The sequence below is a fragment of the Macrobrachium rosenbergii genome, chromosome 32 (assembly GCF_040412425.1).
Source record: "Macrobrachium rosenbergii isolate ZJJX-2024 chromosome 32, ASM4041242v1, whole genome shotgun sequence".
In the NCBI taxonomy this organism is placed as follows: Eukaryota; Metazoa; Arthropoda; class Malacostraca; order Decapoda; family Palaemonidae; genus Macrobrachium; species Macrobrachium rosenbergii.
Window position 1 is genome coordinate 4,766,445 of NC_089772.1, and position 27,680 is coordinate 4,794,124.

General features: G+C 37.1%; 1 protein-coding gene across 8 annotated transcripts in view; it reads left to right on the forward strand.

Annotated features, from left to right (window-relative positions):
• The window catches only part of Myo61F (Myosin 61F), a 241,577-nt gene that overhangs the window by 120,521 nt on the left and 93,376 nt on the right, over nt 1-27,680 (forward strand). For 3 of the 8 annotated variants that reach the window (XM_067132727.1, XM_067132736.1, XM_067132742.1), the window contains exon 1: nt 23,564-23,592. The exons of the other annotated variants lie outside the window; for them this stretch is intronic. The gene's annotated coding sequence lies outside the window, so the exon portion shown is untranslated. Of the gene's footprint in view, nt 1-23,563; nt 23,593-27,680 lie in introns of those variants that run through there. 8 annotated transcript variants of the gene reach the window in all.

Here is a 27,680-nt window from a genome sequence, read left to right on the forward strand (position 1 = left end):
TTTTGTAGCTGATACTATTTGGCAGAACGGCTTACTTTTCTAAGGTAACTTTCCTGACAAACAGAATTATTTTGTATGTTATGTCGTAGTTTGCAATGAGATCTGGAGACTTGTTCAAGCGTAGAATTAAACCAACATCATTAGAAGTGACGTGTCTTTATTTTTGGTTTTCTGTAAAAAGAAAACTATTGTGCCGACTGTCTTCCGTCCGCACTTTATTCTGTCCGCACTTTTTCTGTCCCCCTCAGATCTCAAAAACTACTGAGGCTAGAGGACTTCAAATTGGCATGTTGATCATCCACCCTCCAATCATCAAACATACCAAACTGCAGCCCTCTAGACTCAGCAGTTTTTATGTTATTTAAGGTTAAAGTTAGCCATAATCGTGATTCTGGCAACGATATGGGATAGGACACCACCGGGCCCTGGTTAAAGTTTCATGGGCCGCGGCTCGTACAACATTACACTGAGACCACCGAAAGATAGATCTATTTTCGGTGGCCTTGATTATACAATGTACAGAAAACTCGATTTTCGGCGCATTTTTTGCTTGTTTACTGTTGGTCCTACTTAGTTACGGCTCTTGAGATGCCTTAGCGTGTAAATAATGAGTCAGTTCTTTTACATCTGAATCTTGAAACTCCCAGATTTCTTCAGTGATCTTCGAATAGTTGTACAGCGTAATGGATAAAGTTCGGTCAACATTTGCCGAGTCAAAGAATGAAAAACAAGGAGGTACATTTCAATGCGGCCCGGTCGAACAGAGTGACAGTAGTTTTGTCGAAAAGGTGTTCAAACGCATTTCTTTCAAAGAGCAAGAATAAAAGCAAATACCGTGGGAATTGTGCTTTCATTTGCTAGAAAGTTGCTACGCACTTTGTTCTTGATTTTTCTGATGTAAATCTGGATGAATTTCATGGTCTGTCTTGTAGAGGAAATGGGTCGCGTTGATGAGTCAGGGTTTCAAAAGTATTTCTCACGGGAAATTCAACTTCAGTCGTTTACCAGGATTCAGAAGATGAAACTGACCTTGAGTTGCTAAATGGATATTACTGTTTATCTTCAGTAAGGAATCTTATCCTGAGAAAGTGTTTTAAAAAATATTTATTCAGCCTTACAGCTGCTTTATATCAGTAGAATGTCATCCCCCATAGGAACTCTATAATTCTGAAATAATTTGTTTGGCTTTTCTTAGAATATTTGTGACGGTTAGACACTCTGGCAATTCGAGGGCTTTTAATTGCAAAGGTTATCCGAGGAGAAACAATGCAAAAAAAAAAACCTGTCATGAGCAATAAAACAAAAAGAAGCTGGGCGGTTGTTTCGTCATGAAGGTCTGGTTTTGAAAGGTCATTGTAAACAAAACTGTCACGGTGTCTGTCAAGGATTCCCGTCGTTTAGAGAGAGAGAGAGAGAGAGAGAGAGAGAGAGAGAGAGAGAGAGAGAGAGAGAGAATAAGGTTGTGCAGGGCATGGCACCCGCAAAAAAAGGTTAAGAAGACCCTTTTCGCCATTTGTAAAAGAGAACTCGACTCGAGATATTTTCGTCCTGGGTAACACTACCTCTTTCATGTTTTCATCTTCCTTGAGATGACATCTGTTGAAATAATTATGGCGCTGTAATGTTTTTCAAACATGAAATGCCTCGAGAGCTCAGCATAGCTGTTTTCGTTGGGTTACATTAATGTTTGGGTAATGAATTTGTTTGAGTTTCCTTGATTGTGTTGGAACTTGGTGCCACATTTCATGTATTCTCTCATGTTTTTCTCCATATGCTCCCCTTCTCATACAAATACACGCATGCACACACATGTATATATATATATATGTGTGTGTGTATACATATATATATATATATATATATATATATATATATATATATATATATATATATATATATATATATATATATATATATATATAAATAAATACCTGTACACACACACACATATATATATATATATATACATATATATTTTGTGTATATATTATATATACTGTATATGTATGCATAAATGAATTTTTATCACATCACCGTGATTTATATACAAGCATTAAGCTACAAATCTCGTTGGTATCCAGTTCGCTCTACCTCGGAAATAATGTTTGATTACCGAAGAGAAATTATAGTTGATATAAAACGACATTTGTAGCTTAATGCATGTATATCAATCACGGTGATGTGATGAAAAATTCATTCATAAAATGGCTACGCGCCTCAAACGCACCAAACGGATAGGCTATCATTTTGGAGGTGGGTTGATACCGACGCTAATTACAAATACCTGCGATCGACAGGGATTTGTCGGTATCAGCTTAAGTCTCTCTTGATATCCGAATGAGCTAAGGCGTCACTGAACGTCGTGAGTTCTCGTGTTCGGCGGTCTGAGCCCCTGAGACGACGAACTTATCAATTATAATTCCCCTACGGCAAACATATATATACATACAAATATTATTTCCGAGGTAGAGCGAATTGGATATTAAACGACATTTGTAGCTTAATGCTTATATTTATGTAGGTGTATATAAATTTATCAGAATTAAATGTAAAAATATGCAGGATTAATTATGATAAAATAATGTTTCATGAATTCTGTACCTAAATTAAGCAGTAAAATAAAATTAAATATCATATAACATATATATATATATATATATATATATATATATATATATATATATATATATATATATATATAATATATATATAATATATATATATATTATATATATAAATATATATATATTATATATATATATATATATATATATATATATATATATATATATATATATATATATATATATATATATATATATCAGCAATAAGTCACAAACTGCACGTGACAAATATATACGTCATCACTATTATTCAGATCACCACGTTAATGTAAAACTCTCAGTTTTTTGTAGCATGTTTTAAGGGCATTAAGGATATGCAGCCCGGAATTCTTAGACTCGGAATTTTGTAAAATTTACGACTGGAATTATGTTAAAATACCCAAAGTTTTTAATCGACAAATCTTTACAGAAAGCGAGAAACATTTTTATTCCAATAACAATGGGAGCCTTTGGTGAGAGAAAATATTTTGACACTTCCATATAACGTAAATCTTTGTTTCATTAAAAAATTACTGAAAATTTTCAAGATAACTGTTGTTTACAAGAATTCAGGGACACTTCAGAATATCATTGTTCGTAACTCCCCAAAACAAATTAATGGCTGTATTTACACGATTCCTTGTGCTGGATGTAGTAATAAATACCTTGGTCAAACTGGTAAAGAACTAGATTATCGTCTAAAACAGCATCGTTACGCAGTTCGAACAGGCCAATTGACAAGTGCTTTATTTGTACATATGAATGATTTTAACCATTGTATAGACTGGAAAAATTCATCTGAGATAATTTTTTGTAACCACATTGTTAAGAGAAATATAATTGAATCTGCCTTTATTAAGCATTTTAACAATCAACTTATGAATATTAGTTCAGGTCTTTTTAAATTAGATAGTTACCTTGTTCATAAAATTGTAGGGAAGTACAATGTTACCTTTTAGCAATAGCCTGTTCTAACTGTAGTTTCAGTTCTTAAAGTATTTTTAAAGTATTTTTGTTTCGTATGTGACAATTTAACTTCAAACTAGTGATTGCATTCAGTAATGATGTTTAGCTTGTTAGTGGCTTTGATCTTTGTTTTGTGAGTTTTTCTTGTTTATGTCTCTCTTTATTTATTTTTACTTTGCGAAGAAGTGGCAATACACGAAAGCGCTTGGTACCTGGTCTTTAATTTTCACCTTTCATGTGGTCGTCTACGTATATATATATATATATATATATATATATATATATATATATATATATATATATATATCAAATATAAGGAGCCCATAGATACGCCAAAGCGTGGAAAATAAAGGCTGTATGTCACTATCTGCCTGAGGAGGGAGAGAGTTCGGTCTCTGAAATAAAGCCTTTTCCAAATTTGATGGGATCCTGTTTTAACAGATATATATATATATATATATATATATATATATATATATATATATATATATATATATATATATATATATATATATATATATATAGAGAGAGATATAGAGAGAGAGAGAGAGAGAGAGAGAGAGAGAGAGGACCAGTCATCATCACTGCTAAATTGTGCAGAAAACTTCCACAGCATCATTGCGTCATATACCCAAACAATTGACCTCTTACCAGCGGGCCGATATTCTCGGTGGCCATACTCGTCTCTGTTTTGCAAGGGCTCACGGCCTGTCTGGATATTAAGGGTCCCCTGACTGTTTCGACACCTTATCCAAGGCTTCATCATCTCTGTCTCACTCTCATCTTTCGTCCCTGAACTTTCATCACACGAACACGCGCGCGCACACACACACACACACACACACACACACACACACACACACACACACACACATATATATATATATATATACATATACATACATACATACATACATACATACATACATACATACATACGTACGTACGTACTCTATATGTGTGTGTATGTAATTTTAACCTTGAACAATAATTTTAGCTTTCGAAATGATTACTTTCAGAGGCACTGGAAAAGAATTATTCATATTAAATTTGTTTGCAGTGTTTTAGATTCTGATTAACTGATTCCTTTCCTTTCACTGTTTCATTTTCAAAAGGCATTTCCCTCATGCCATCAATTTATATGCTTCATGAGTCTCTAGTCAGTAAAAGGAGTTATGAATATGCCATAATTTCCCCGTCTATTTGAGACTAACTTTTTAATCGCAATTATTCAAGTGATGTCAGATTTCTTATCCAGTATACACGTAGAGGGCTAATGCCGTCAGTGCACCTCACTCGGCGCACTGTATGCATTACTAAAGGTTCTTTGCAGCGTCCCTTCGGCCCCTAGCTGCAACCCCTTTCATTCCTTTTACTGTACTTCCGTTCATAATCTCTCTCTTCCATCTTGCTATCCACCTTCTCCTAACAATTGTTCCTTAGTGCAACTGCTTTGAGGTTTTCCTCCTGTTACACCTTTCAAACCTTTCTACTCTCAATTTCCCTTTCAGCGCTGAATGACCTCATAGGTCCCAGCGCTTGTCCTTTGCCCTAAATTCTACATTCCTTCCTTCCTTATCCAATATTGGATAGTTACATTGGAAAGAAATCGCTTAAGATGATCGTAGCTGTGTTTTGATATTGTGAAACTTTGAAATCCTGAATGGAAGGAGAATGCCCTCGTGATAGAACATTAGAGGCGATGGTGTCGACATGATGACTGTTAATATATCTAGTACCGGTGATGTATGTAATTCGAATTTTTGTGTGCCTGCGTCGCTGTTGTGGTAACTTTTGTTATACGGGTAACACCATTTCCAACCTCTACCCCTGATACCGCCGGTATCGATCCGCGCCTAAGAGCAGATGAATCATGTTCTGGCACCGTAAATATGAGTCACTTGCTGGCACCTCCACAAGTGTTCTTCCATATCACCCAGGAGATAAAAAGAGAGCAATGCTTCCAACATTTCAGCTGGGGCTTGCCGGCATTCCATGACTGGCCTCATTTCCATCGCATTGGTGTGGGTACAGGTCTCTGAAGCTGAGCACAAATACCTCGATGGATCTGCCCGACCTTTTTTGCTCTAATTTCCATTTCTTCTTCTCTCTCTCTCTCTCTCTCTCTCTCTCTCCCATGAATCTTGACATCCCTCTCCCAACCCCCCAACCCCCCTCCCCGTTGACCCCAGTCCTCTGTTGGCAGCTGGCTGTATTGTACCTCGCTTAACCCCAGATAAGAGGGAATTGTCTATGGTGAGTCAGAATCCAGTGGCTGAAGGACATCGGTAGTCAGCGGAAAAACCCACAACACGGCCTCATCTTTGTATGCTGTTTCCATTGCGTAGGAGGAAGTTTGCCAAGAATGAAAAAATATTAGGTGAAAGTTCGAAGGGTATCTGAATGCACAGGTAGTGTGTACATGCATACATATATGCTCATATGCATGTGTACGTAGATGGATGTACGTACGTTTGTATGCATACAATGTACCGAGTTCTAGGCGCTTAGGCATGGGCATTAGGGAAATCTCGGGTAACGTGACCTACATTTTCGATGAAGAGCGAAGGATCTTTTGACATTTTTGTCAGAAGGACACCATCTGTGAATCAGGCAACGCTTGACCTATTTTGGTACGGCCACCTGTAAAGAGGAGTGGCCCTGGGTCCATTTTATGTGAGTGTATTTGGCGAAGCCATTTTCTTCAGGTATACTGTATAACAAAAGGATATATATATATATATATATATATATATATATATATATATATATATATATATATATATATATATATATATATATATATATATATATATATATATATATATATATATATATAAAACGATGAGAAGTTAAAGCATGGAAGACACATGACCTTGAAAATCCTCACCTGTGTCCTGATATCTTTTTTTTTTCAAGGTAACGAGTCATCATTTGTTTTTACTCAGTGTTATTTTGTTACTGGTTTGTACAATTTATTTCGGTTGAACGTAGTGAATTAAACCAAGATGATTTATTGTGTTTTATGGTAATGATGAAAAGTCACGAGGAAGGTTGGGCTAATAGACGATGATGGTTGAGGGTAACCGAGTAGTCATTATAACCATTCGGTCAGCATGAGAACAGTCAGCTTCTTTTATGACTTTCAGTATGTATAATGATTTCATGAGCAATGCATTCATGACATACGAAACATTTGCGGTTTCCAGATTCAAGAAATTCTAAGCTCATGAGCTTCAACGACAAGCTGCGGGTATGAAAGAGCTTCTGAAGCTTTGTTTGTGGCTTGGATTGAATTAAATTGAATATAGAATTTAGGCCAAAACGGAAACGGAAATTGACAGTAAAAGGTATGAAAGGTGAAACAGGATGAAAACCTCACAGTTGCACAATGACTCAATTGTTAGGAGAGGGTGGAAAATAAGGTGGAAGAAAGAGAATATGAAAGGAGGCACAGTAAAAGGAACGAAAGGGGTTGCAGCCGAATGCACGCTGCAAAGAACCTTGAGTAATGCCTACGGTGGACCGCATGAGGTGCACAGACGGCACCACCTCCCCTACTGGGTGTTCGTGGTTTGGGTTAGTGGAATTGAATGATGATGATGATCGAGTAGTGATGTTTGATTAATGAAATTGACTGTTATAAAAGTATGACGAAGTGATGAGGTAATTGTTTACAGAGCGACTGTTCTGTATGGGATGTCAACAAGCCACTAAGTGTTAAATACACAGAATCGTAAAAGTGTTTATGTGGAGGTATGCAAGAATATAGATAAGCTGGTCTTCAGCGTAATTGTAGTTTTCTTTGTGGCATGTGTATGGCGAACATTCCAAGTACACTAGAGCTGTAGGAATTATTCCCCTTCAGCAGCAGAGCAACAAAATCAATAGATATTTTATTCATATATTGAATCTGGTGGGTATGAATCCGTCTGGTGTTCATCTAAATATATATGTTTAGCTTCATATGTGGGAAGATTATTTATATTTTAAAATTTTCATTGAAAATTTTGTAATCCTGTCTTGTAATTTTCTTTGAAATATCACCTGTGCATATGGTAGGTATTACCCTCGTATCTCCTTGTTATGTTTGAATACCATACTTTGGTAGCATTTCTATATTTCTAGGAAGTTGATCCCACCGTACCATATTAATTTTCCTCACGAAGTAGTTTTCGTCTTATCTCCCCCGACATCAGCGTTCCTCATTTATTCATGCACGTTTTTACCTTCCCTTCCCTTCCTCCTCTCCTCCTCTCCTCTCCTCAGAGCCTCAGCTGAGGTTTTACGTCTCAAATTGTAATCTTGTCTCTGGAACCTGCGATTGTCAAATATATCATTTCATAATTTCATTCACGATTCTTTTGTTTCCTGAGATGGTGCATGACTATACCTCCTCCTCCTCCTCCTCCTCCTGTCATTCCATATTTATTTTTCCCCCCACCCTATTCTTCCATCTTTTAACGTGTTACCCCTTTCTTTCCTCATCCTTTCCTTTTTTTGTTTAACCACTTCTTTTCCCCCATAGCTCCTCTTTTCCTACTTTTTATCTCTACCTCCCTCCTCTCCCTCCCTTCTTTCCCAATCCCTCCTTCCCCCTCATCCTTCCTCTTTTTTTTTACCCTTTGAACTCTCACTTGTATTTCCACTTCCCTTCATTTTCCTCATCCCTCCTTTCGCTTCCGACATTGCCCCCTTTATTATCCCCGCTCCAACTACCCCCCCCCTACTTCGCTACTCTCTCCCATCTAACAACCCCCCCTCTCCCCACCATCACCTACCGTGTTCCACCGTAACCCCTCCTTCCTACTTTCGTCCTACCCCGTGCCCTCTCCGTCTCGCAATTGCTCGTCCTTCGGTTGGCGAAGCGAGATGTTGCAAAGGACCCTTCCTTCTTGAACCTTTCACCCGGCCAACTTTCTGTTTCCGATTTCTGTCTCGATGCTCGATTGGTTCCAGGGGACCAAGGTTGGTGCTCTTTTGTTTTGTGTTTACTCTGTTGACACGAAATTTTAGGTCTTTGTCGTTGAAGCGAATGGGTTGGGTTCACACACGCGCACACGCATATTTATACTGTGTATATATATATATATATATATATATATATATATATATATATATATATATATATATATATATATATATATATATATATATATATATATTAATGTGTATAATTACAGAGAGAGGGGATGGGTGGTATTTGAATGTGCTCTAACAATAAAGTATTCCATTTTTATTTTATACTCGTTTTTAACTCGCCAGATTTTAAGTATTTATGACAAATAATATTGGGTAATTGTTGTAGTTCCACTGTAATGCCATAAAACATTTTGAATTAGTGTCAAGTTAATTTTTTTTTCTTCGCTAAAATCATTTTTTATTTTCGTGTTTATTTTTATGTTTTGTACCTAACTGTCTTGTTTATATTTTTTATGTAGTATCAAGTCACGCAAAAATATATTAAATTAGTTGCTAGTTGTCTGTTTATCATTAGTTGTATATTAATTTGACCTCCTTTTATAGCTTTTCTATGTGTATATGTATATATTTCTGATGCCAGAAACTTGATGGCACCTGCACTGGGTCTGCTGTTTTGCTATTCATTTAGAATTTTAGGTTATTGTTCCGAGATTCTCTTCTATTTCATGAGCTGAACGCGTGATCTTGGTCACTTTTCACTCTTCGTTTTGCATTATATTATTATATGTTACAGTATCCTAGAATAACGAGTAATTACTGTTTTAAGACTATCCAAATCGAATGGCGACTCCCATGGCCTTATCTCGTCGAGACCTGTGGTAGAAGTAAAGTAGATGGTCTTAATATCTTCTTTTTAAAAGAAAGTTCAGGTTACATATCCCTGGAGCGATGAGTAACAAATATACATAGAATATACATATACATGGAATGTGCAAATATACATAAAATGGCGCATAGATTTTTTTTTGTCAACTAGAGCATTACTTTAAATTATCCTCTGCAGAGTATGGACCTACGTATTGACACACATTCTTCATATATTCTCGAGATGAAGGCGGACGTCCATTTTGATATGCCTCACCTGCCGTATATTTTGACCTTTTCTAGATTGCACCAGCGTGACCAACAGTGATTACTGCACTTAGTGAATTCCGGTCCTCGATCCCTGTATTTCTGATCAAGTGGTGGGACGCAGGATCCATTTGCCGATGTACAATTTGCTACGTTTTAACGTTATTTCTTCCATTATAGGCAGTCGATAAACTCGAGGAGTCTTCTGTAATTTCGCTTTTTCAATTTTTATCAACCGCTCTTTGTCTTCACAGACTATGTCAGACCCTTGTATGTGTCTCTTGGCTACCTTTTTATTTGTTTATTCCTAAAACACGAGATTTTAGGCACTCTTGCTGCCCAAGCTATTGCGTCTAGTTTTTCTGCAAGTCATTTTCTCCTTCCTCGTAATACTAAGGACTTCTGTAGTCCGGAATCAGTCTTTTGCTTCTTATTCTTTTCCCATCGTTTGCTTTGTAGCCATGTTTGGTCTCCGAGTGTCTGCTGGTGTGGACGATATATATATATATATATATATATATATATACATATTATATATATATATATATATATATATATATATATATATATATATATATATATATATAATTACATACATATAGGTTTCTGACTCACATCAGGATCTGAACCCAGGTGCCTCAAATGAAAGGCAAAGGCACTACCAACTGACCCACATACCTGCTGTGAGTAAAAAATTTATTTCTGTGAAACACGTTATTGTGTTATGATTATTGTGATTATTCATATATATATATATATATATATATATATATATATATATATATATATATATATGCATATATACATATATATGCATATATACATATATATGCATATATACATACACTTATAACCTACATTATATGCACTGAGCTGTCTACATTACCATTGATTATCCATGTATGCATGTTAGTATGCGTGTATGATGTATGTGTTTTGTATGTTCTGTTTCAACCTTGCAACACATCCATACGATGCATGTGTGCATGTCAAAACAGAGGCAGTGAGTGCCCTCGTTGAAAGAACCTGCAAGGAACGCCTCGCATGGCAGACTTGGCTGCTTAATTGGCATCATTTCACCAGGCATGCATCTCTCTCCACGTAATTCGAGCCTCTCAGATTACAAGCTTGTGTCGCAACAGATGAGTCCCCCTTTTAACGAGGAGCGAACGGAAACATTCTTTGCTTGATTTGTCGCTTTTAAAAAAGCGTCGAGTGGCTGTGTCTGTTGAAGTCGCCGCGCTCACTCGCCCCTGATCGAGTCTGGGAGAAAGGTTGTTCAATAAACCTGACACATAACGGTCTTGTCGAATTTGGTCCTTAACCCCGGTCATATTAACGCCATAAAAACCACGTGACTAAGAATTTCTTGAGCGGCGTCTATGCAGGAACAGTCAAGTGTCTGCAGAAGGTGCCATAGTCATACACTCCATCAGAAAGACGATACGCAAAAGTTAGAGCTTTCGGCCATCTTTCTCTGGACTTGATTACTAAACTGTCATTTCCTTATAGTGTATTACTGTGTATTCATCGTCTCTGGATGTGTTACCCATTTAAAAGGCGAGGGCTTTGGTTGTGTGTTCGTGTGTGTAAGGTGTTAATGTACGCACAAGTCACTCTCCCGTGAAACTACCTTAAAAGGCGTGTGTTCGAGTCTCGGTCAGAGTAAGTGGACATTTTTTTTATCATTTCCTTTCGGTTGTGGGTTATTTCTAAAGTCTAATGAATTCCACATTAATGGGCTGTTTGCGGCTTGATATTGGAAAACAAGAATATGTCATGTGAATAAGTGTGTGTAATATATATATATATATATATATATATATATATATATATATATATATATATATCTATATGTATGTATATATATATATGTATATATATATATATATATATGTATATATATATATATATATATATATATATATATATATATAATACATAAATGTGTATATAAATACATATGTATATACATACATACGTACATACACATTGAATGTTTAATCTTTGTCTACATATACGCTTATGTAAAGACAGAAACACTTGTGGAGATATGTAGGGTGGTATGCGACTTTTCACTCGTCGGAGCAGTCGAGTTATTTTGTTATTGTGTCTTTCTCGTAATTTTTCAGTCACAGACGAGGGTCTTCTTCCACATCCTAATAATGTACGTATTATATACATGCGTTAAATAAATTTATGAAAGGTTTGTTTATTTTATATTTTATTGCACTTGGGAAAGATTGCTTGGAAGGTTGTGTGACACTCACGTTATTGTCAGTATGTAGATCACTGTTTGTACAGAGTTAAATTCAGTTCTAGGTTGACTTGACCCAGAAAGATCAAGAGAAAGTTGTATCCTTTACGAGGGGAATAGACATTGAGGATAAGAAAAGAGAATTAATCCTTCTTTCTCTCGCTCTCTGACGTTCAGCATTTTTACTCGCCAAATGAGCTCTCTCTCTCTCTCTCTCTCTCTCTCTCTCTCTCTCTCTCTCTCTCTCTCTCTCTCTCTCTCTCGTGTCCACCCATCCATCCCTTTGTTTGTGCCTTGCGCCCCTCTACCCCTGAGTATCCACGGGGCAGCAAGACGGAGGAACCAGTTTTTTCTCCGACAACTCCACTGCCCTAAAAACATTTCTGCCTGAGAACTTTTTTTTTATCTTTTTTTTTTAGTGCCAGCTCCATGGGAGAGCTCGTATTTCTTTTTGTTTGCAGTTCTTGCTTTTTCGCTTGCGCATCTCGCGCCTGCATTTTAATGTATGTGTGTGTGTATTCAGTTAATAATTTTTGGAGGTACATGATGAAATTTGTTGTTATAACTTTCCCCCATTTAATGATAAATTTCTATATATATATAATTTATATATATATATATATATATATATATATATATATATATATATATATATATATATATATATATATGTATTTATATATATATATATATTTATTTATTTCTATCGAAGTCAGTGGCATTGTTCGCAGACACTATCTTCTTATCAAGACTTTGAATCAGTATATACTACTTTTTCTCTTTTGGCAAACTTCTCAGGAATATGGAAAAATTATTCGAGCTTCTTTCCATTCACTTCTTTTTCTCTTCTAGTCAACAGACCGTTTCTCCACCTCTCTCGGCGGCGTCATCAGGACTGGATTTTAAATTGACATATAGGGTTTTTATTACTGCATGCCACGTTTCAGTTTCAAACATGACGTCTTCCCATGTTTGAAATTCAAACGTGGCAAGAATTTCTATTGATCAGCAGGTCTCATTCTCTCGCTGGCTGTCTGGGCTGCAGCATGGGTATTCCTGGTGCTCTGTAGGACTCGTCCTATGTAGCAGCTTGCGGCCAAGGGCATGGGCAAGGGCGTGATTCCTTTCTCTGGCCAGTAGTCTTGATTTGTTTCATTGTCGGTATTCGAGCACAGGGGTGTTCTGTTGCTCGTGTCTCCCTTCGGATTCTCACGGATGTCCTGTGGTTTCCTTGCAGAAGGGAGGATGAAGTCCCTGTTCCTCTGTATATTTAATGCTGGCCATTGTTGATTTATACTTGCGGCTTCTTCACCACTGTCACTCTATGTAGGCGATTGCAAGCTCACCGCTACCAAGGGGCAATATTTCAACACTGCGTGGGCGATCACGACCGTAAGCCAACACAAGAAGAATTATTAGAGATTGTGCATAGAGAAGCCCAGTTCCACAGATTGCAGATAGCAGAAGCTGTGAGTATAAATCAACAATGGCCTGTGTTAAAAATACAGAGGAATGCAGACTTCATCCTCCCTACTTCAAGGAAACCACATGACATCCACGAGAAGCCGAAGGGAGACACAAGCAAACGAATATGACTACTGACAAATAAACAAATCAAGACTATCAGACAGAAATGGGAATCATGCCCTTGCCTACACCCTTGGCCGCAAGCTGCTGCATAGGACGAGTCCTACGGAGCGCAAGGAATGCCCATGCTGCCGTATAAATAGCCAGTGAGAGAATGAGACCTGCTGATCAATGGAAATTCAGCACCCCAATGATGTCATGTTTGGAATTCAAACATCGGCATGCAGTAATGAAAACCCTATTTGTCGATTTATAATCCAGTCCTGATGACGCCGCCTGGAGAGCTGGAGAAATGATCCGTCGATAGAAAAAGAAAGAGAAGTAAATGGAAAGAATCTCGAATAATTTTTCCTTATTTCTGAGAGGTTTGCCAGAAGAGAAAAAGAAGTAGTATAGACTAGTTCAAATTCTGCGAACAGTGCCATTGACATCAATAGATATTGCATAAGAGAGAAAAATGTACCCACATAGCGCGCGCGCACACACACACACACACACACACACACACACACACACACACACACACACACACACACACACACATATATATATATATATATATATATATATATATATATATATATATATAACACACATACATACATACGTACATAATATATTAAATGTTGATGTACGTACATCATTCTGTTGTTTTCAAAAAATTAGTTTGTAAATGTAGAAATAGCGAATTAATATGCGATATTTTAGTTGACCATAAAATTCAAACTCGTACAATTTGGTATTTAACAAAAGTAGTCTTCTTTTTTTTTCGTGTGTTCATGGGTTGTGCTCAAGATGTGTTGAGTATCACGTGTCAACCGGATTTTTCTCTCTAGGGAGTTCTTTAGACTGCATGTTACCTAAACGCACCCAGAGACATTGCGCATGTACACATATATACACAAATATTGTTATATCACGTCATTCCCGTGTAGTGGTTATATATGTATATACCTGTGTATATCATATATGTGTATGTATATGTGTGTATATATGTATGTGTGTGTAATTAACAACCACAATGCCCTGTTAACTTCTTTTATTATTAGAATTACATACGTTTCTGGTAAAAACGTGACACGTATTTTCTGTACACAGGTTCTCTCTCTCTCTCTCTCTCTCTCTCTCTCTCTCTCTCTCTCTCTCTCTCTCTCTCTCTCTCTCTCTCTCTCTCTCTCTCTCTCTCTCTCTATATATATATATATATATATATATATATATATATATATATATATATATATATATATATATATATCTATATATATATATATATATATATATATATATATATATATATATAATATCAGTGTATTTAAGTACTTGTTCCATCAAAATTAGCCATTCTTCGAATTATGTTCTCTCCCCGTCTCTCTCTCTCTCTCTCTCTCTTTCTCTCTTTCTTGTCTTGCTCTCTCCTGTCTCGTTTTACACATTTGCATCATCATGCCTCCTTCCAATGTAAGATGTATTTCGAGGTATTTAAAGCCAGTTTTAACAGATTAACTCGACTGTTTTTTCAGGTCAAGTGACTCTTTGGTATTGTAGGGCGAACAAAGCATGCTCTGCCAGAAACATAATGTGTGTGTGTATATTTATGTATATATATATGTGTGTATATATATATATAGATGTGTATGTGTATGTATATATAGATATACTTTTTCTGTGTACACGTGCATAGTTTGATTAAAAGTCTAAGAATTTTATGTTAAATACTGCACATGGACCCAGAGAAGCGTTTGATGGAACTGGAGCATGTATTTTGGGTACGTGGTGGTGAACGTGATTGCTTTAGTGTTGAAATGGAGCTCATACAACGGTGTGTTATGTCCCCATGGCTCTTTGAAATATTTAATAATAAGTGTTCACAGGTAATACAGAACCGTCTGATGAAAGAATTGGAAATTTTGAGGGTAAAAGGTAACCTGGGGGAGATGGAGCTGTGGTTGCTAATACGGACAGCGAAATAAAAGAAAAGTAAATTCTTATGAATATTTGGGAGTAAAGATTTTAGATGACTGTAGGATGAGAGAAGGGCGAGTTTCAGAATAGGTAAAGCAAGGAAGATAGCAAAAGGTTCCGAAGAAACTAGGGATACATATACAAGAAATTGTTGAACCAACTCTCCTATATGGAAGTAAAGTGAAAATGAAAAGAAGGTCGAAGCTGTAGTAGAGATTAATTGTTCACGTTATAATTTTAATTTAGGAGAACCGGTAGGGTGAGAAATGTGTGGATAATTTAAGTGGCGGAGGGTGAATGTAGATGAGAGGATGGATCATAATATTTTGTGGTGGTTTGGTGATGTGGAGAGATTGGAGGACAGTGAGTTGATGAAAAGAGCATACAGGTTATAAGTGGTGGGATGGAGGGGGAGAAGGTGGTGCAGAAAAAGTTGGATATTTGGTGTGGAAGAGATTTTGGAAAGGAAGCGAGTCAAGATCCTGGAAGCGAGTGTGAGCGTGCAAGAGAGATGTGAATTGCGCATTATGTGCAAGATGGTTCAGTACAGTGTTGGCGAGCCTAATGTGTAGGTTTAAGAAGAAGCTAGGGTTCTGAATGCTTTTTACACAAGCGGTTCTCCCACGATTCAGAACTTTTAGCGTGAATGTGTTGTTGATCATTATTTTAATTTCTAGGGATCCGCCCCTTGTTACAGAGAATGTCTTAATGTTGAAAAAAGTGTTCAAATATATGTATGATGTACAAATATATGTATGATGTATTTATGCATGTGTGCATGCGCGCTCGTTCGAAAGTCGTCCCATGTTCATAGTACGCAGCTTAGTCAAATGTTTAGGTAAAATACATTTACAAGAGAAGCTTTGTTCATATGCAAGTATGACACTGTATTCATAGTTGGTGTTATATAAGATTCATGATTTTGCACAGCCAATATAAGCGACCTAGAACACCCCCCTTCAGGGCAAAGTGATTCATTAACGACATGAATCACGACACAATGTGGTAATGCAACTGAACCGTGCTTGCATTGACATCTCTCCGCCTGCATGTTAGACATTTCCCCCATTTTTCTTTTTCTTTTATTTTCACCATCTCTCCCTAGCGGGCAGAGAGAGAGAGAGAGAGAGAGAGAGAGAGAGGGAGGTCATTGGTACATTGGCGATATGGGTCAGTAGCATCTGCGCTGGCTACAGGTCAAGCCAGTTCTTTGCTGCGGTTCGCATGAGAAGTCCGTTATTTCTACCATGTCTTGGGAAAGTATATTTTCTTTTGTTTTTCATTTGCGTTTAAGAATTTCTCTCTCTCTCTCTCTCTCTCTCTCTCTCTCTCTCTCTCTCTCTCTCTCTCTCTCTCTCTCTCTCTCTCTCCTTTATATACTTTCTCATGTCGTGAGAAAGTATTTTCTTTTGTTTTTAAACTCTTCTCTCTCTCTCTCTCTCTCTCTCTCTCTCTCTCTCTCTCTCTCTCTCTCTCACACACCTTTATATATATATATATATATATATATATATATATATATATATATATATATATATATATATATATATATATTATAATAGTAGGATCTACAGTAATAATCTTGATTATAAAGACGAAATGTATTTATAAAAATATATACAGCGCGTAAAGCTGTCGTCCATCCTGCTGTGGACTTGATCACTGAACTAAAAAGAGACATGCAACAATGGTGAAGAAAAGAACAAAATATAAACAAAATGAAACTGATAAACAAGGTTAAAGCAAGTGAACTATTTATTGAGTCCTGTTTCTCTCAAGAATTCTAAATTGATCTGCGAAGGGACAAAGACGCTGCTCTTCTTGAACGTTCTCTTGACACCTTTTTGAAGTTCTTAATTCAGCCCCTTTTGCAAATCTCATTACTTAAAAGTAAATTATCTGTAATACCTGTATTCCCCTCAGAGGTGTCATTTAGTGTGATGAGAGCTCCTTCCACAATCCCCTAGTCGTCTTGTCAGAACTTTTATAAATAGCTAGGGACCAACCCTGCTGCAGGGAAAACTGAAAGACACACACACACACACACACACACACACACACACACACACTCTCTCTCTCTCTCTCTCTCTCTCTCTCTCTCTCTCTCTCTCTCTCTCTCTCTCTCTCAACACCCCTCTGCTCTCTCTTCTCTCACTTCCTCTCCTTTTCCTGTTAAGATAGTTACTTCAATTACATTGCCCAGCATTTTTGACATTTTATATTTCACCCCTTCTCACCCCCCCCCATTCCTATCGGTGCTGAACTTGGACTTAAAAGGCATTGTGAGTGTCCCTGTTCATCTCAGTGCCCTTGAAAATAATGGATTAAACACTGATATCTGCCATTTTTACCATTTTATTTTTCACCCCTCCTCACCCCCCTTCATATCGGGGTTGAACTAGAACTTAAAGGACATTGGGAGTGTCACTGTTCATCTCAGCGACTCAAAAACTATGGATTAGACACTAATATCTTTAGTTTTCGGTTATTTTTACATGTCACTCCCTTCCCACCCTTTCTAACCCCCTTTCCTATCGGGCTGAACTTTGACTTAAAGGGCATCAGAAATATCACTAGTCATCTCAGCGACCTCGAAAACTATAGATTAAACACTAATATCTGCGTTTTTGGTTATTTTTACATGTCACCCCCCTTTCCCACCCCTTCTCACCCCCTTTCCTATCGGGGCTGAACCTGGACTTGAAGAGGAATAGGAGTATCACTATTCATCTCAGTGACCTTGAAAACTATGGATTAGACGCTAATATCTGTCGTTTTGGTTATTTTTTACATGTCACCCCATTCCCACCCTTTCTCATCCCCTTTCCTATCGGGGCTGAACTTGGACTTAAAGGGCATTGGAAGCATCACTATTCATCTCGGCGACCTCGAAAACTATGGATTAGCACTAATATCTGTCGTTTTCAGTTATTTCTACATGTCACCCCTTCCCACACCCACCCCTTTTGGTGCCAGTGATGTCTTACCCCCACAGTATTCTTTCCCAGATAGTAAGTCATATGTATATCAAATTTGGTTGAAATTGCTCAATGCGTTTCAGAGTTATGCTGAAACACACACACACGCACATCCATTTTTATATATTTATATTTAGATTTACAGACATCAAAATGAAAAACGGAAGGTAGTCGCTGTGAATTACTTATTGCAACACTGCAATCCCTATGACGCAATATCGTTACTTTTTCTTACTTTCTTTATGAAAATTCAGTTTATTTACTCGTCTAAATGTGTTTATTTTGTTTCAATTTTTTATTATTCATAAGTGAGAAAGTGTTTTTCCCATTGGTATTAACAAATTTTATGTAGTTTTTACGTTGTTTTTAATTCCACGAAGAGAAGACAGCAGTTTTAAATATCAAGAGGAAGTCTGACTGGTCTTGATTCAGGCTAAGGACGAGCTCTAATTGTGCGCTCTTTTTTTCCTATCTTCCTGGACTCTCGTTTTTGTTATGTGTAGTTGGTGGATGTGACCAAGCTCAGCAAACCAGAAATCAAATGGTCTTGTCCTGTGTTTGAATGTTATTTTTTTCTTCTTCTTTTGACGGAACAAGAAAGAGCTTTGATTTTAACTTTTTATTATTAATGTTACTGATCAGCCATCAGACATTTAAGTTTGGAAGTGGTTGCCGCGAAGAGTGACACCCTCCCGTTTCTTGGCATGGATCCAGAGGTCATAGGGTGTCAGCTTGTTAAATTCAATCTTGTCCCCCTTTTCATGTTTTGGGGTTTTCTTATATCAACGGTTTCTGGCGTTCAGTTAGTCACCCAATAAGGGACAGACTATTCTTTCTCTGCCAGTGTCAGACGTGTTTTTTTCTTTTGTCTTAAACGAAGAGGCTTAGTTGGAGATTAGTCCCACTAATGAAAATAAATTATGTAAATAACGCTTTCACTGTATTGGATTGAGCTAATTAGACCTCTCTCTCTCTCTCTCTCTCTCTCTCTCTCTCTCTCTCTCTCTCTCTCTCTCTCTCTCTCTCCAGCATAGTCATGAGCCCCTCTCACATTTTGTACATCAACGCAAGCAAAGGGCCTTGCCTTGAAATCTAGTATCGCACCTATTAAGGATCCTAGGACTGGCTTGAGACCCTCTTAGCCCTTGCCTGTTCTGTATCGTAACCCAGGTGAGAGTGTTCGTGCACTATCATGTCCTCTCGTGGCCTCCCACCTATGGAAAAGTTTCCCTCATTGCATGTCAGCCACCGCATATCAACGTATGTTTGAACAGAATAACCAGGTATTTGTCAACTTCTGTTCAACGCATGTTTGAACAGAAGTTAACAAATACCTGGTTATTCTGCCGGATTAGCCAAGATGCAGTACTACCGGTCACTTCACAATACGTGGCTCACTTTTACAATTCTGAGGTCGGACGTAACACCATTGCTTTCAGTAACTGCATCGAATATTTCAGTCCCCCTCAAGGGGAGACTTCGAAGAGGTCATCCCCCACCCTTGTGGGTGTGAAACCGATCTCCAGGTAAATTACCATGTGAATCCCTCTCTCGACATTCAGAGTTTCGTTTTATGAAGCTTAATACCGTTGCATTCCTATACCGCTGACCCATAAGATACTCGAGAGAAGAATGTCCGTTTGATTCATCGGTTGGACCCGGGTGAGAGGGTTGGCGGAGCGGAAGAGAGAGAGAGAGAGAGAGAGAGAGAGAGAGAGAGAGAGAGAGAGAGAGAGAGAGAGAGAGAGAGAGAGTCTCTCGCGAAAGAAATGCAGATTTTCTTCGTAAGGTCTTGGAAATAGATTTTTGTTTTTGACAGTGGCTGAAAGTTATTTTCACCTAACAAGTGGCCTATAAACAGGGTCATGATTATTCAGCTAATTCTCTTTTTGAGAGTTCTTGCTTTTCAAATGTAAACTAAGACTTATTTAACCATATCTTTGACAAGTGACCTATAAACAGGGTCACGATTATTTAGAAAGCTAATTAGCTCGTGTGAATTCTTGCTTTTCAAATGTAAACTAAGATTTCTTTTACAATATCTCTTAGTGTGCGTTTCTTCATGCATAAAGAATATCGATTTCTGATCGCGATTATGCCCGTTTTTGTAAACATGGGGAAATACCTCCATGTAAAATAACCTTATTCAAGAATAAGGTTATTTTACATGTGAAATGTTACATGTGAATTCATTAATAATGGCTGCTTCCGTGCACTCTGGTACAGAGGACAGTGTTTTTGTTATACATGATAAATACATGATATAATACACGATTAATAGTCTTTACATGGATAATACACGATTAAGAGGGTGAGGTTCATTGACTTCTAAGCAAGCCTTATTTATGCATCATCACCAAAAATTCATACATTTAAATATAATAATTTTGCACATATAACAATTTTGCACCTTCACCGCCACGGTATTTTTCCACAATGGACAGGACGTTGTGATCACGTAAACTTTCCTCCGTTTCCAATGCAGTCTTTGTAATTAGCATAACTTGTAATTACCCTTACGTCGTATTTCAGTGGGACTCTTGGAAATGAAAATCTCACTTTTTTGTGCTACTTTTACGGAATGACTTCCATTTCATGCTTTTGTGTTCTGGAACTACAAATAGGATCAAAAATACTCTGTTGATTTGTGTTAATTAATATATCTCTTATCTGAAAAATATTTTTATTGATTAAAATTCTTTGAATTAAACAGATTCGATCAGGAGATTCGACTGTAATTGGCAAATCTTAAATTCCAGTTGTCGACGCGAATCCTGCTGTTTCAATATATATATATATATATATATATATATATATATATATATATATATATATATATATATATATATATATATATATATATATATATATTATATATATATATATATATATATATATATATATATATATATATATATACATATATAGTATATCTATATATATGTATTTGTGTGTCGATGTGTGTGTGTGTATTTGTAGGTATATGTGTAAATGTGTGTATATATATATATATATATATATATATATATATATATATATATATATATATATATATATATATATATATATATATATATATATAATTATATACAGTATAATTGTATGTATGTATGTATGGATGGGAGAGAGAGACAGAGAAATATCACTCTCACTATCAGCGACCTAAGCATAGGGCAACCTTTACCCTGAAGACTGCGAGAAATCGGTAAAAGTTAGTCTCAACTTTGGCACGCATGGATGCAAGTGCGCCCACATGCCCGCGGTCAAAATTTATCATATGCGTGCTTTTGAAAATAAAACAATGACCTTTTTCTGTAAGTTTGCTTACAACTGTGCGTGCGTGTGTGCTGAAGAGAGAGAGAGAGAGAGAGAGAGAGAGAGAGAGAGAGAGAGAGAGAGAGAGAGAGGCCTAATTGCTGTTCTCCCTGGATGAGTTGGCTTGGCTGGAACGGAAGGCTGCCGAGTAGCCTATCTGGTCCAGTGTCAAGGTTGGACATTTTTTTCCTTCCGGGGAGGATGAAAGTGGGCGGGGTGGGCGAGATGCTCATGGGTTGCAGTGGTGATGTGGGTTTGGCTGCTCTTTCTGTCAAGGTTTCGTAAAGCTGTAGATGTTGTTTCATTCCATTTCGCGTAAAAAGGAAGTACTGTGGAATGTCTTCAGTGCCGTTTCTGTCGCAATGCAATTTCACGGGGAGACACACACACACACACACAAACACACCCTTCAGTTAATTGTGAGGTCAGATAAATAGTTGAGAGATAAATGACTCTTAGTCTCACTTCTTATCTCTCTCAGACAGCTTTCGGGGTGCACGTGGCTGTTACGACACGCGGAAGGGGTGTTTGCAGTGAAACACTACAGAGAAAGCTCATTGACCCTCACTGAACGACTGGATGGTAGACTTGCGCCTTACATCTGTTAAGGAGGGCGCCATGAAATACAGCACTTGAGAGAAATCCTGTTCATTGCTGCCTGCCTGAGTGGGTACATCTGTTCATGCCATTCAGCGATTGGACTACTTGATTTTTTCATGTGAGGGAGAGACTTAATGAGTCCTTTGATTCTTCTTTCTGTTCTGTTACTTCCTTTTGCGGATGAACTGTGAGAATTAGTTCAGGCTATTTTCCAATTTGAAGAGAAGATTAGTCATTTTTTTTATGTCTCCGACTTTTATCGGCCTTTATTAGACGTTGTTGTTTTATGCTATTCTGAATTTAATTCGAAGATTTATTCGGCTAATCTGCTGTAGCCGAAAACATTTCTCTTAGTTTGAGGATCCAAACGGCGCTCGCCAAATAAATTAGTCAGTGAAAATATCGCAAAACTCTTTCTGACAAAAAAAAATAAAATAACATAAAAAATGAAAAATGGACTGTGGATCGTAGTGATGATGTACTAACTGAGTAGACTTCATCAGTGTGGAAGCTCCCACGCAAAGGCAAGTGAGCAAGTGCAGGAAAATGCATTAACCAGACATTGTAGTCTGTTGGTGTGCCCAGAGTACAGAGATCCACACCATGTTTCTCATTACCTTTTCCTCCTCATCACTCTTCCTGAATGAATATAAACCAACGAACCTTCTGTCATTAGGCTACGCAGTTATTGTTGCGAGATGAAGCCTGCTTTATGCCAGCACAAACCCCTACATCATAAATGGGTGCAGGTTCTGATAAAATATGCACATATATTTAGATATCAGGGGTTGAGCATTTGAGAGTTTATTTTTATTCTTATCTGTGTAATGAAAATTCAAATGGTCTTCGTTCAAGTTTGCCTGTACTTAGTGAATTGTATTCCGAAAGTTGAGCCTGAATAAAAAGCAAAACTATTTCGTGACTTCGCATAAACGGATTTGCTTTGATGTGCTCATTGAAGAAGCGGGTGCACGTGATATTCGGTTGTTGCTCTCTTAAATTTATTATTATATCTACCCTAAATTATTCCTCTTGTCTCACTGTGTGATACAAACCAGTGAAACTGGTATTATATTATGTTCTAAACTGCCTCGAAGCATAGAATTCTAGATTACACTAACAGTCAGTCTTCATATATTAGGGTACAGGTCTGTTGTAGGCTATGACATCATTTGAAGTTAGCCATTTTATGTTGTGATATTCTAAAGATGTTAAATAAATATTTTTTTTTTACAGGTAAATAACCCCTGGGTCCTGAGTTTGATTCCAGGTAAGCTTTAAACTCATCATCTTTTTTTTTTAGTTCCTTTCTTTTCTTAGATTAAGTGGACTGGTATTAAATATGGAGCCGTCGGAAGTTGATTTGATATCAAGTAAAATGACATCCATGATGTTAGTGTAATTGAGTGGTTGACTAGGGTGATCACAGAAGGCAAATTTTAGAGTTTTGATTAGGAAAACTTGACAACTAACAGAAGGACCGAGAACGAAAAAGGTGGTTTGGGAAAATGCTTTGTGTGCTAAGATCACGTGTTTTGTATAGCCTAAAACAGTTGTGTTAGGCATGAAGTTTTGATAGCGAAAGGGATGTTGAATGTGGCATACGTGAACCTGGAGGGCGTTTATGACTGAATTTATAAGAGATCGTTTAAGGCTTTGGAGGATGTACTGTATAGAAAGGAATATATGATTAATCGGAAGCTTGATGTAAGGAAGATTACTTTGGGAATAGGTTAATAACAGGTGAAGGTTGTGGTGTGAAATTGGGCGTCAGGCAAGGGTTTGTTATGTCTCCTCGGCTGTTTTAACATTTCGTGGTTGGAGTGATGAGAAAATCAGACAGTGGAAAGATGTAGGAGTAGGGTGCTAGATAAAAAGAGGCTATTTTAAGTGACCTGTGAGATGACTGTCTTGTGTTTTGCAGATGACTCAGTATCAACAGATTAAAATGGAGAAAATCTGCATCAGCAAGAGAAGAGTATGAAAGCGTTTGTAAGATGAGAAACTTGGAAGCACATGCTAGAAAGTTTGGGAAGCTAGGTAGATAGAACAGAACGGAATTGGTGGATTTGCTGAGAATAAATGTAACGGATGATGGCAGGATGAGAAGACTTGAAACACAGAATAGGTAGCTGTGTATCTGCAGAATGTTATGAAGACGAGTTTGTACGAGAGCAAAGTTTAGAATGTGCAAAGGGTTGGTTACTCCAACCCTCCATTATGTAAGTGAAGTGTGGTTGTTGAATGCAATTAAAAAATAACAAAGCCATAAGGTGAAATAATTGAATAAAATCAGTGGAGTGAGGATGGGAAATGCGGAGATATGAGGAAATGGCTAAAAGTGAATATTTGGTTCAGTATGTTTTGATGTGTTTAAGTCGCATGGACAAAACAGTGAGTGAGAGGTTTGTTGGCAAATGTTCGTAGAGAGGAGAGAGGAATGGAATGGGAGGTTTTGCTATGGAAGGACCATAATTTCTAGGAAGCAAAGAGTGATTGCGCATGGTATGTGGGTTGGTTGATGGGGTGTTTGATAACAGGCAGCCATGAACTTAGTATGTTTACATACGAAGTGGCTGATGATTTGGAAGTTAACTGCATAGGTGATTCTTCCTTGATTTAATTGATCAAGTTAAACGTCATGGTGAGTGTGCCATGATTTTTCTTCTTAGCAGTCCTCACTATGAGAAACTTCATCAGTTCAGAGGTAGATTAAGTAACAAAATGTGATTTGTAACAATATATTATCTGTATTTTGGTACAACGATATTCTACAGATAGTTAACTCCACATTTAGACTTGCCTTTGTCGAACCAGGGGTCAGCCTCTCCCCCCACTGATTCCCTATATTTGCAGAATGAAGGTGCCGCACTTGGTCTGAGCGTAGGGGCGGTATGTAACTAAGTTCCCAAGGTGTGGGCTTGCCTTCTAGACTCTGTTATCATCATTCTTAAGAGTTTAAGTATTCTGCTTTTATTATACTTGTGATTATTATTACAGAATGTTGCAAGCCCAAGAGCACCGACAGGAAAAGCAGCTCAGTGCAGAAAAGGAATTGAGAAGCAAAGAACGAACTGTGGAAGAAATATAACAAGTAACAACGAATAAGATGAAGCCAAATAGATAAAATAAAAAGACAAACCATGATTAGAACGCATATCAGCTTGCTCAACAAATAAACATTTGCCCCCAGTTTGAGCTTCTGAATTTCCATTATTAGGAAGCCCATTCCCAAAATCGTTACAAAAGGAATGAAGATTCTTGAAAACTGTTTTGGTATTGAACTTCACAGAAAAAAGGCCAAAATGTTAAAATTTACGACTTAAGTACTAAGTGGTGGAAGGCATGCGCTGGAATGTCTGGACGCAAAGGATGATCTGAATATTGTGATATCTTAGTGAGCCAATTGAACGACGGCGCTAGAGATTTGTAAGAAGACCGGGAATGAGAACTTTAATGCAAATTGTTTTTTCCAACAGTTTAACATAAGAGTAAACTGCTAAAAACCAAACGGGAGAACAGTATTCAAAATATCGAAGAATAAAAGAGGTGAAAAATTTCCTTAGGACAGAAAAGTCTCCAAAAATCTTAAGTTTCTCAGTATACCGATTTTTTGTTCAAGTGACTGCTTCTCAGAGGTGATTGCTTCTCAAAAGTGATTGCAAAAAAGGGATGACACCTAGATTTTAAAATGAGGAGCAGTTAGTTTAAATAAATTTTCATATTATAAATGTGTATATATTTAATGTATATATGTATATACATTATATGTATTGTATATATATATACATATTTATAATATGAATTCATTTAAACTACATGCTCCTCATTTAAAAACCTGTTTGTATGTATGTATATATAATACATACATACATACCACAGTCCTCTGTCATCCACAGTCCAAAGGCTATCTTGCTGAATCATGAAATCATAAATAGAGAAGTAACGTGATATACTTGCGTCATAAACATAATATCTCGTTTACGTAAGAAACGAAGAATGAAGGTCGTGACGTCAGCACAGGCGTAAGACTACAAAAATTAATTGGTTATGCAGCATGCCTTACAAATCATAAGTTACGCCTACAGAAAGTCTACAGAAAGTCTACAGAAGCCCCTTCTTACGTCAGTATTTGTATTCTGGTAACGTTCGTCTGTGCTCCATAATTAAGCAGTGAGAGAGTACGTTACGAAGGCACACACATGGTACTTCAGTTATATTAGCCATCTTGTGTGTCAGTAAAGAGGTGTTGATCGTTCTTTTCGTTTGACGGCAGTGGTGTCATTTCAGAGTTTTCTTTGGCGGGGGGGTGGTAAAAGGTTTTGAACTTATGGTATGGGTAGGGTGGCGAGCGAAGCGAGCCCTATCATCTCGGGGTAGGGTGGGCGCTCTAAGCCCACCCCCAGAAATTTTTTGGAAATTTGTGCCCATTTTGGACCATTTTAAAGCCATATAAGAACTATATTGAGTTAACAAAGCAGCAAACAGGTGTGCTACACCCACCCACATAATAATAATAATAATAATTATTATTATTACTATTATTATTATTACTATTATTATTATTATCCCAAAGGCTAGGGGGCAAACCAAGTATTGTGGGGCCATCAGTGTCTGGGGGTGCAATCAGATTTTGTCGATATTATCCAAGCTGTTATACTTCGCATCACATCCAAGATTTGCGTTTTGCATACAGACGACCCTGACGAAATTACTGCGCGAAATTTATCCCGTCGTTTTGTCATTTGCTTTGCAATGATTTATTTTAAATCTTGGCATTAATTCTACCCCTGGGTATAATCGTGGCATAAATTCTACCATAGGGTAACATGTATGTATTCTGTTACAAATTCAGACTGTTCTTAGTTATGAAGCGTTCTTAACACGTGAGGCGTGTGGCTTTGTGTTTCTTTAAGAGTTTATATAACTCATGTTTTTATAATATAAAATATGTACACAGCCGCATGGAAAAAACCACCAACAATATGGAAGAGTTAAGCAGCAGACCGCTAAAAGAAAGAATAAGTAAAACGCAACTTGAAGCAAATAAACTACGAACTAAAAAGAAAAAAATTCTGTATTAACAATTCTTCAACCGTTGTTTGGTTTTTAAAAGGTTTTTGTCCGTGGAAAATAAGTTGAAATAGATTTTTCATCTGCTTTTAGCTGAAGGAAGGATGTGATGGAATAAGATATTCTCTCGTGTTGTGTGATGTTAATGAAGCTCTCTCTCTCTCTCTCTCTCTCTCTCTCTCTCTCTCTCTCTCTCTCTCTCTCTCTCTCTCTCTCTCTCTCTATATATATATATATATATATATATATATATATATATATATATATATATATATATATATATAT